Here is a 9,676-nt window from a genome sequence, read left to right as displayed (position 1 = left end):
CAAACAATTTGAGAGACAATGCTGTAGATAATATTAGTGTTTGTGATCAGCACTTAGACTGTTTTACTCCCCTTCAAGAGACTGACTTAATTTCACTGATTCTTTTTCAAAATGATCAACATTTGTTTAGTCTAGCTTTTTATGTATAGCTTTTCTTTGGAAAAATGCAGATCTGGGGTCTCATTTATAAAACTGTGCGTAGGATCCCTACTAAAAGTTTACGTACTGTACGCCCAAAAGCCAAAAATGGCGTACGGCAAAAAAATTCCGATTTATAAAACCGTGCGTACGCACTCCTCTAAGCAATGTTCCCTTTATAAATCACAGATCACCCGCAGATGTGCGTACATGTACCAGCCACAAATCCCGCCCTGCATTTCTAACCATAAATAGTCAATGCAAATCACTGGGCGGGCACGAGAGTGGACCTCGTTATAATAATGAGTTTCCTCTGCGCTCTGCAGGTTTAAAAATGGGGTGAAGAGCCAGCGTCTCGGGGGGTAGCCACTGTCGCCTGCAGGTTATAATTATATTAAAAGCAACATTGTTATAATTATGTTAAAAACAAAATTGTTACAGTTTCCACTTTTTAATATTGTTAAACTCACCAAGAAGCCAGCCATCATGTGCTGCGCCTGTATTTAGTCTGTTCCCTACACTGTTATGTGTCAAGATAAAGGAATCGTGTTGAACCAGGCCAGCGTGCCACAATGTTTGTGAGGGTCATGTTGGAGTCACATATGATTTGCACATTAATAGAATGCACATGCTTTCTATTAACATAAGCAAATTCATTTTCAGATGGTGCCCTTATAGCAACATGAGCGCAGTCAATTGCGCCGATTACATTTGGGAAACCAGACATTGCAGCAAATTGCATTGTAATTTCGGCCTGTACTCGCACAGTGTAGGGGAACCTGATGTATCGACTACCCATATTAAGTATACCATTCAAAACGACAGATATTATGGCACTCAGGGACGGCTGTGATATACCAGACCTATAGGGTGAGATGATAGATTCCAATAGAATTATTTCATATACAAAAAGGTCTTAGAGACAAAGTTGAGGATTACTTATAGTTTTTTTTTATATAAATAATTTTCCTGTCTGCCAATTTCCGCTGGAAACAGCCGGTTGCCAAGAACCCCAGAGTGCATGGTGAGGACTTGTATTTGGACTGGGATGGCATGGTTCCGGCGTGTTGCCCTCTCTAATACTGGACCCAATTCAGCACATAGATCCAAGAGCACAGCTCTAGGGAATCTAAATCGGCTTATTAGCCAGTCATCATCATGGCCAGGAAATCATCATGGTCCCTGAAAACTCGTTCTCTCCTTATTCTGCCATTGGCGTAATCCTCCAACAGTGCCATCATGAAGCATTACATACCCGGGTCACCGGAGGATTTATATGTTTCTAGCAATTAGACTAATCGTTAACATTTAAGACGAAAATGTTATAGTGAACACATGCTTCTTCATGACGGTTTTGTAATAAACACCGTAATAGTTAGGACCGATGATGAGTAGCGACTGTGCTTCATGACTGTATTTGCAGACTTTGACATTTTATGATATATGTACATTAAGGGGGGGCACGGTGGCTTAGTGGTTAGCACGTTCGCCTCACACCTCCAGGGTCGGGGTTCGATTCCCGCCTCCACCTTGTGTGTGTGGAGTTTGCATGTTCTCCCCATGCCTCGGGGGTTTCCTCCGGGTACTCCGGTTTCCTCCCCCGGACCAAAGACATGCATGGTAGGTTGATTGGCATCTCTGGAAAATTGTCCGTAGTGCGTGAGTGAATGAATGTGTGTGTGCCCTGCGATGGGTTGGCACTCCGTCCAGTGTGTATCCTGCCTTGATGCCCGATGACACCTGAGATAAGCACAGGCTCCCCGTGACCCGAGGTAGTTCGGATAAGCTGTAGAAGATGAATGAATGAATGAATGTACATTAAGGAAAATATTTCGTTTTTACACTGTGTTCTGCAGTTCTCTAATAAAAGGGTATTTCATGCTATTCTGTATCACATGTAGTCGCGCCATCTCCTCCAGCACTCCCGTTGTGGACAATGTGACTGTAAGGCAGCGCTGATTATTAGTATTTTCTTTTTTTGAATACATTTTGAATTACGTTTGGATTTTACTAGATGTATATAGCCTAAAACAATCGGCACAAACAACGCTGTTGGATTTAATTTTCATGATAATGTGGATATAACGTATGAAATGGAGTGAAAATTAAATGTCATTACTTCTTATAATCGTTCTTCTCACATGTATTTTCTACAATCTAACTTCACTTCACGACCTCACCATCTGTGTCGCCAATTCCCTTTGTCTCCAGAATGTGTGTACGCATGTCTCAAAGTTTGCTTAAAGGTGCGCACATTCTCCCGTCAAGTTTGTTTTTTATAGTCACAACCTTTGCGTGGGAACTGGCGTACGTACGTTTCCAGCCCCGTTTTGTGCGTAGGCACGCTTTATAAATGAGACCCCTGGACTCTCTGGACCCTTGGAGTCAGCCACAGACATTTTCCTCTCCTCTCTTTCCACAAACATGGACCATCTCTGTCCTCCGTCCACCAAACCCAAGAAGACCTTGTTCATATTCCACTCCCGAGCTCCCACTGTTCTGAGTTCCTAGTCTGAGCGTCTCTTTTTCTGGACCTACGTCATACATCTGGACGCCCTACCCCTGCTTGAAGTCTCGTCACCCAGTGTGAACTTCTCTGGGGATTGATCTGCATGCACAGCCAGTGACTCATGGGATTGCTGTGGATGGGTTCGCCTGTCATGCCTTCTTTGAACCACTGTTGTGTCAGCCGGATTTACGGTCAATGATCATTTAAAGACTTCGGCAGAAAGAATTTAGTGTTGGATCTGTGGTGAACTCCGAATTTGTTCTGACCCATTAGTTCACTCAACTACAAACTGTTGTAGGAAGGACATTATTCCCATTTACTGTACATTATTTACTGTCCAGTGTCACCCAAATGAGAATGAGTTCCCTTCTAAGTCTTCTAAGTTCCCCTCAAGGTTTCTTCCTCATATCATCTCAAGGAGTTTTTCCTTGCCACCATCACCTCCATCTTGCTCATTGGTGATAGATGTTAAAGAAATATAGTAACTTAATTTTAAACTTAAAATTCATTTTATTTACTTATTTTTAATATACTTCTGTAAAACTGCTTTAAGAGAACGTGAATTGTTGAAAGTGCTATAAAAATAAATTGAATTGAATTGAATGATGTCCATTTGGCATGAGGCGGTAAAGTGCAATTATTAAACAAGTCTTAAATGGAAATGTTGTGTATTTGTTGCTATTTATTATCTGCAATAATTTGGAAGTCAGCTGTGGTTTGTTCATTTACTTTGGGACAAACGTGTATAGCCCTCAAAATACTTGAGGTTGGGAGGATGTTCAGGCTATGAACATTCTGTTAGACAGGTGATTTATATTAATACTGGTGCTGTGCATGTGATTGTGCATGTCTCTTCTTCAGATTTACTCCTACGATCTCCCTCTATCTCTTACTGCACTACTTTCCCCTTTTTCTCTGATATTTCCATCTAACAATACCTTCTGCTTTCTGTCTTTCCTAACTCACTGGTTCTCGACCGTCTCACTTGTTCTCATCGCAAATCTCACTTGAGTTTCTGCACTGCTGTCTTTTTTGGACATAGAACATTGAAAAAAATTCTCTTCATTTTGGAGAGAACTCCTTGGCAAAAATATCATACCATTGACACTATGCATTTTCTTATTATACATAAAAGTGATATTCTGAACAAACTGTTAGAATGATGTAACTAAAGTAGTATGATAGAGTATTTTCAAACATTTTGCTTGATTCCATTCGATTCAAATGGAAGGTGAGATTTTATTAATATTACTATTATTATTATTTTGGATTTAGGGAATTTATTTTCAATTTTATTTAAAAAAAAAAAGTATACTCGATCACTTGCTTTACCCTTTTCAGTCCTTGCATCTCTGTGCATTTCAGCTCAATTTATACTGAAAGAAGTACAGAACTATTTGCTGTTCCTGGAATTTTATATCTCAGTGCTATTGAATTTACACATCTGCTGTAGAATAAGAGAAATAAAACACTAATGAAAGGTAAATCATCACTGTCAGGTTGGCAACACATACTGCTTTGATTATTTTCCTATAACAGCACACTCCATCATTTTTATTGCTTACATATACCATCCTATCTGAGACTATTTATGTGTTTTTTTATTACTGATTCTGAGAGAAGCACCATTTTACTGGTGCTGTAATCTCACACAAAGCACAAAGAAGTAAATGAATTTTAAAGCAAAGGCAGTAAGTTGTATTCGAATCTGCTGACTGAACTGTTGATTTGCTCTAATTGCAATGTTCTGAGTTGATTCACTGTTTGAAGCATTTTTCTCTCTCTCAGTAGTTTACGCTCTGAGACACTCGCGAGGCAGTGTTTCATTTCCAAGTCACGTCCACTTTACTTATAGAGCACATCTACAGTATAGCAAGAGATATTGACTAAATGAGCTGCAAAGTAAAGTCACAATAAATTAAGCTACTTCAACAACTTGAATAATTGAAGCAATTAAGTACAATTGCAGTGCAATGAAAGGTAGTGAATGCCTTCATTCACTATTATCAAATTATTACATATATATGTCACAGTGAAAAAATTTTTTTAACACATGAGTCATCAGTGATGAAGAAAGCACAAAATAATCCTTATTCATTAATCTGAACAAGAGACTGTAGTGCAAGAAAATTACACAGTTCAGCAGTTTCTAAAACTCAGCAGTTTCAACGATGCATCAAGTAACCAAGACCACATTTTTCTTCATTTTGACGTTTGATGTGAACATTAAGTGAAGCCCTAGTTAAATTTTAGTGCTGCTGCGACATGATTGACTGATTAGATACAGTAATTGCACAGGGTGACAGGATGGTGCCTTGCAGCTCCAGGATCTTCAATTCTATGTATCCTGAGCTCTGGTTATTGTCTGTGAGTTTTGTCCGCTCTTGTGTTCTCATGGGTTTATTACAGGTACTGCAGATTGGTCTACTGTACACTCTCTCAGGCCTAGATGTGAATCAGTGTGTGTTGTACCCTGTAATGGACTGGCATTTCATCCAGGGTGATTTCTCCCGCCTTGGCCCCAGTGCTTTCCACCATAACTCTGACAAGGATAAAGCCATTACAGAAGACAGGTAGAAGGGTAAGAAGGGTACAGGAGTATCAAATAAAGTGGGTGATGAGTTTATAGATGCTAGGTATATAATGGGCTAAAGAATAATTTTAGATTTGCACAGTTTAGTTCACCCTTATAGTTGTCACGTTTCACAAGATACACTACTTTTTAAATGGTAACTGAAAATAAACGGATTAAAGAACCACTATGCCTGGACTAACAAAAGGTAGTTTTAGGCTTGTGGATTAGTGCCCTTAAGAAAGAACTGTGTGTGAAAATGTGCCTTGCCACTCATTGTGATTTTGTCCTTATGAACGTATCACCAACCTTATCGGCTCTGTGAACTTGACCCACTCAGTTGAACAGGTATTGATCTTAGTGTGCTGTTCCAGCTTGTTAATCTTTCTTTTTAAGATCCTTTTCTTGACGTTGCTGCTCTCCAGTGTAAAACTGGTTTTGTTTGACCACTCATTTTAGTTTTCTTTATCTCATTAAAATATCACTCTCAAATTTACAAAGGGTCACCTGTTGCTTTAAACTTTTAAACTGTTTTCCTTTACAGTTCGCACTTTCTGTTATAAGGTTTAGGAGAAGTACTGCACCTTAGAAATTTCTTAAAGTTACGTTATTGAATCCACCGACCAACAGACTGATGTCCAGTACATTTAAAGTAAACTTTCATTATTATACACTGCGACTGATTATCTCACAGAAGTAGTGTAGATACACTACTAGAGTAGCTACACAATATGGTAAAAAGATTGTGGATCTAGTTGAAAGCCTTCACAGAAAACTGAAGGTTACATAACATAAAAGCAATAGAATAGCTTGTTTAAAAAGTATATTTAAAGGGTGTGAAAATCAGGTGTAACTTCATAGTGAAAGCTATACACTACAAAATACACAGAAGCTGCTTTTTCTTTCACTGAATTTTGAAATCGAGTAGAAGCATCTCTGATATTTTTAAGTGTGTAGTTAATTTATTTCTCAGAATATCCAGTTTCACACCAAGTTTATTTTCGTATTTGTAAACCATTCTAATTAAGACGAAGTGAGCATTACCCATATCTGTAATGATTTTAAAATGCAGCAGTGGGATTAATCCAATACTATTGTTTCAGTTTGTTTCTGGAAATATCTAGCTTGGTAAAAAGCAAAAGCTACATTATTTTGCTAAATAACACAGTATAGTTTGGTACTAAAAATGTAAATAAGATAATAGTGATCTAAGATAGTCATGGGTGTTTTTTTCTGTATGATGACTATGGTAGCTCAGTGGTTAAGGTGTTGGTCTACTAATTGGAAAGGTCATGAGTTCAAATCCCCAGGCCACTAAGCTTCCAACAATGGATTTAATAGGAATTAAAATTCTTGTGTCCATACAGAATGGACAAATGTTTCCAATAAGAAATACAGAATTTATTAATTAGAGTGTCTTATATTTGTATTTATGAAGTTATGTTTCAATCATCAGCAAACTCCACTACCCAGCAAACACTGCAGACTTACAGCATGGTCGCCATGGACTATACTTCCACAACATACACACACACTTCCCTACTCATGGTCATCCAGTTACTGACACACATACACACACAGTTTAAAAAGTCTTCTTGCTCACTTAAACTTTGTTCAAAACTCTCTGTCCTGACCTTTTGTTCACTGTTTTGATCTTGTGATTTGACCATTTTGCGATCTGCTTGTAATTGACTGTCTAGTTTGCTTTGTTGTTTTTTTTTACCTACTTTGGTGTCCAATTCCACTTGTTTTTATTTCGCTGCTGCTATTAGGGGAAAATCCTGTAGAGAGTGACTGGAAGCTCAATATCACCAGGTTTGCTGTTTTGTTATTAAATTAAGTTAGTTAAAAAAAACAGCAACAAAAACAACGGTTTCAACCCAACTATTTTCTGTTTTTGCTGATGCCTTTCGGAGGTGTGAGAAGAATGGATTTATGTCAGTATGTGTGCTTCCTGCCTCTTCTATACATGCTGTAATTGGGTTCCAGATTATAAAGTAAACCTGACCTGACAACCCCTAACCATGACAACCACTTATTTTGGAGAGACATAATAACATTGCAGTGGATTCATACTGAAATGTTGTGACATCTGCTTAGTGCTAATAAGGTTTCCTCTTCTGTCATTTCCACCTAATAGACTAGCAATTAGTAGATCTAATACATTGACAACAGTGTGATACACATCTAATTGCCTACTGTCTTAAATGAGCATAAATCATGTATAAAAAATGTAATAGTGTCATTTTAAGAATAGGTTCTATATGGAATATCTTCAGATTATAAATGTTAATGTTTATTTAGATAAAGAGAAATATTTGGCTTTAACCTCTTGAGACCCGAATGTCTTCATATGAGGACATAACATTTTCTCACACTTCATTGTCTATATATATTTATTGTACCAACCTTATAGGAGGACTGTTAGGTATAATTCTTTTGCCAAACTGCTTCCTTGAAAACACTGATTAAATTTATAGTTATCAGCTATGAATTAAGAGAAACAGTCAGTAGAAATTGTAATGTACACAACAGTAGCATACGGGTCTCAGGAGGTTAAATATTAAATTTCATGCAACAGGAGGGAACATAAGAAATGAAAAAGTAATAGTTTTGAGATTTCACAAAACTAAGTTTTAACACAAAAAGAGAAATAGCAAGAGACAGTCGTTTTTTGTTGTTGTTGTTTGTGTCTTTCTTTTGTTTTGTTTTTTAGCAAAATGTCTCCACCTTTATTTGTGACCTCCAGAATCAGAGGGTTACTACTAGCTGTGAAAAACACATCTAAAGATCAATAACTAATGATTTAAGCATATACTGTACTTACGAAATGTCTTCTGATGCCAAAGTACATTTACCAAGCCTGTTGTAGTATGTTTTTTTTTTTAATTATGTCGTCACATACCACATTTAATATTCATCCATCCATTTTCCTACTCAAAGTCGTGCAGAACCTGGAGCCTGTACCAGGGGACTTGGGGCACAAGGCAGGGGAAACCTGGTGGGTGCCAGTCCATCACAGGGCATGAAAACACACGCACACACATTCATTCACATACTACAACCAATTTATAGAACTCATGTCTTTGGCCTGGAGATGAAAGGCAAAGTACCCAGATGAAACCCCAGAAGCACAGAGAGAAAATGCAAGCTCCATGCACACAAGACAGAGGCAGATATCAAATACCCCATCCCTGGAAGTGCTAATAACTAAGCCAGCATGCTCCAAAAGCTTAATTTTTAGGCTTAAAGATCTCTGCAAACAAAGGAAGATCTCAATAGTGGTGTATTTTAATTCTTAGATTATTCTTTATAATTATTTAATTCTTTATTTTATTAAACCCATTTAACATATGACAATTCTATCACTATATAAGATCAACACAAAAACACAAAAACTCCATTGCTGTGTCTTAATATCCCTAGAGATACACGCAGTATGTATGAATCCTCAGTATTCATAAAACAGTAGGTGAGAAATACCAGGATGATCTACTGCTTCCTTTGAGATTATAGATTGCAATTCTGAGTATTTATTCTGAGATTACTGAGTCAACAGACACTGAGTAATCTCCTAATGAAACACACCTGGTGTGGAAGAACTGTTGGGATTAAACAATAGAGCAGAAGACATAGTCCTATACGTATTTATTCCCTGTGCTTAAACTGTACTTGTTTAACAATAGCTGAGAAATTGTTAAAGGTTTAAACAAGAAAAAAGTAGTTTTTTTGTTTTTTTTACTTTTTTTAATTAATAATAATAATAACAACAACGATAATAATAATACTAATACTAATAATAATAATAATAATAATAATAATAATAATAATAATAATAATAATAACCTTTATATTATCCAGACCAGTCGTTTATTAGGTTTCTATTGTGCTGTGCAGCTGATACTCTAGTTTTGCTTTGTTTCTGGTCATCAGTTTTGACTTGGTTAGATCAGCCTGTTTGCTGATTCCCTGAAGCTGTGTCACAGTTTTGAGTACTTCTTTGCTCCGTCGATTTGTTTACATCAATCGGCTGAATAAACCCTCCATTTGTATCCAACCCTGTCCGTGCCTGACATTTTCCATTAATTTTATCCTGCATTATATAGATTTGGTTAAAGCGATGATTAATGTATTCAGTTTGCTTGTGTTGGTTGATTAGTTTTCTATCACAAAAGCTCTGACAATAATGCCAGCCGTAATACAGATCACAGGACCACATTAGGTTCACAGATCACAATAGGTTATTGTTTCTATGGTAAGAAATAATTCACAGGGAGATTTATGTTGGATGTTCCACATAATATCAGCAAACTGTATGTTGCTTGCTTTAACATTATAGAAAACAATCAGGAAACTTTTTTACTAAGGACACCTTCAGGACAGAGGACAATTGCACGTACATGACAAGCAGAGTTTTTATTTGTTTTGTTTTCTTTTGTTTGTTGGGTGAATGAGTG

This window comes from Tachysurus vachellii, chromosome 6, assembly GCF_030014155.1.
Source record: "Tachysurus vachellii isolate PV-2020 chromosome 6, HZAU_Pvac_v1, whole genome shotgun sequence".
In the NCBI taxonomy this organism is placed as follows: Eukaryota; Metazoa; Chordata; class Actinopteri; order Siluriformes; family Bagridae; genus Tachysurus; species Tachysurus vachellii.
Note: the sequence above shows the minus strand (reverse complement) of the source record.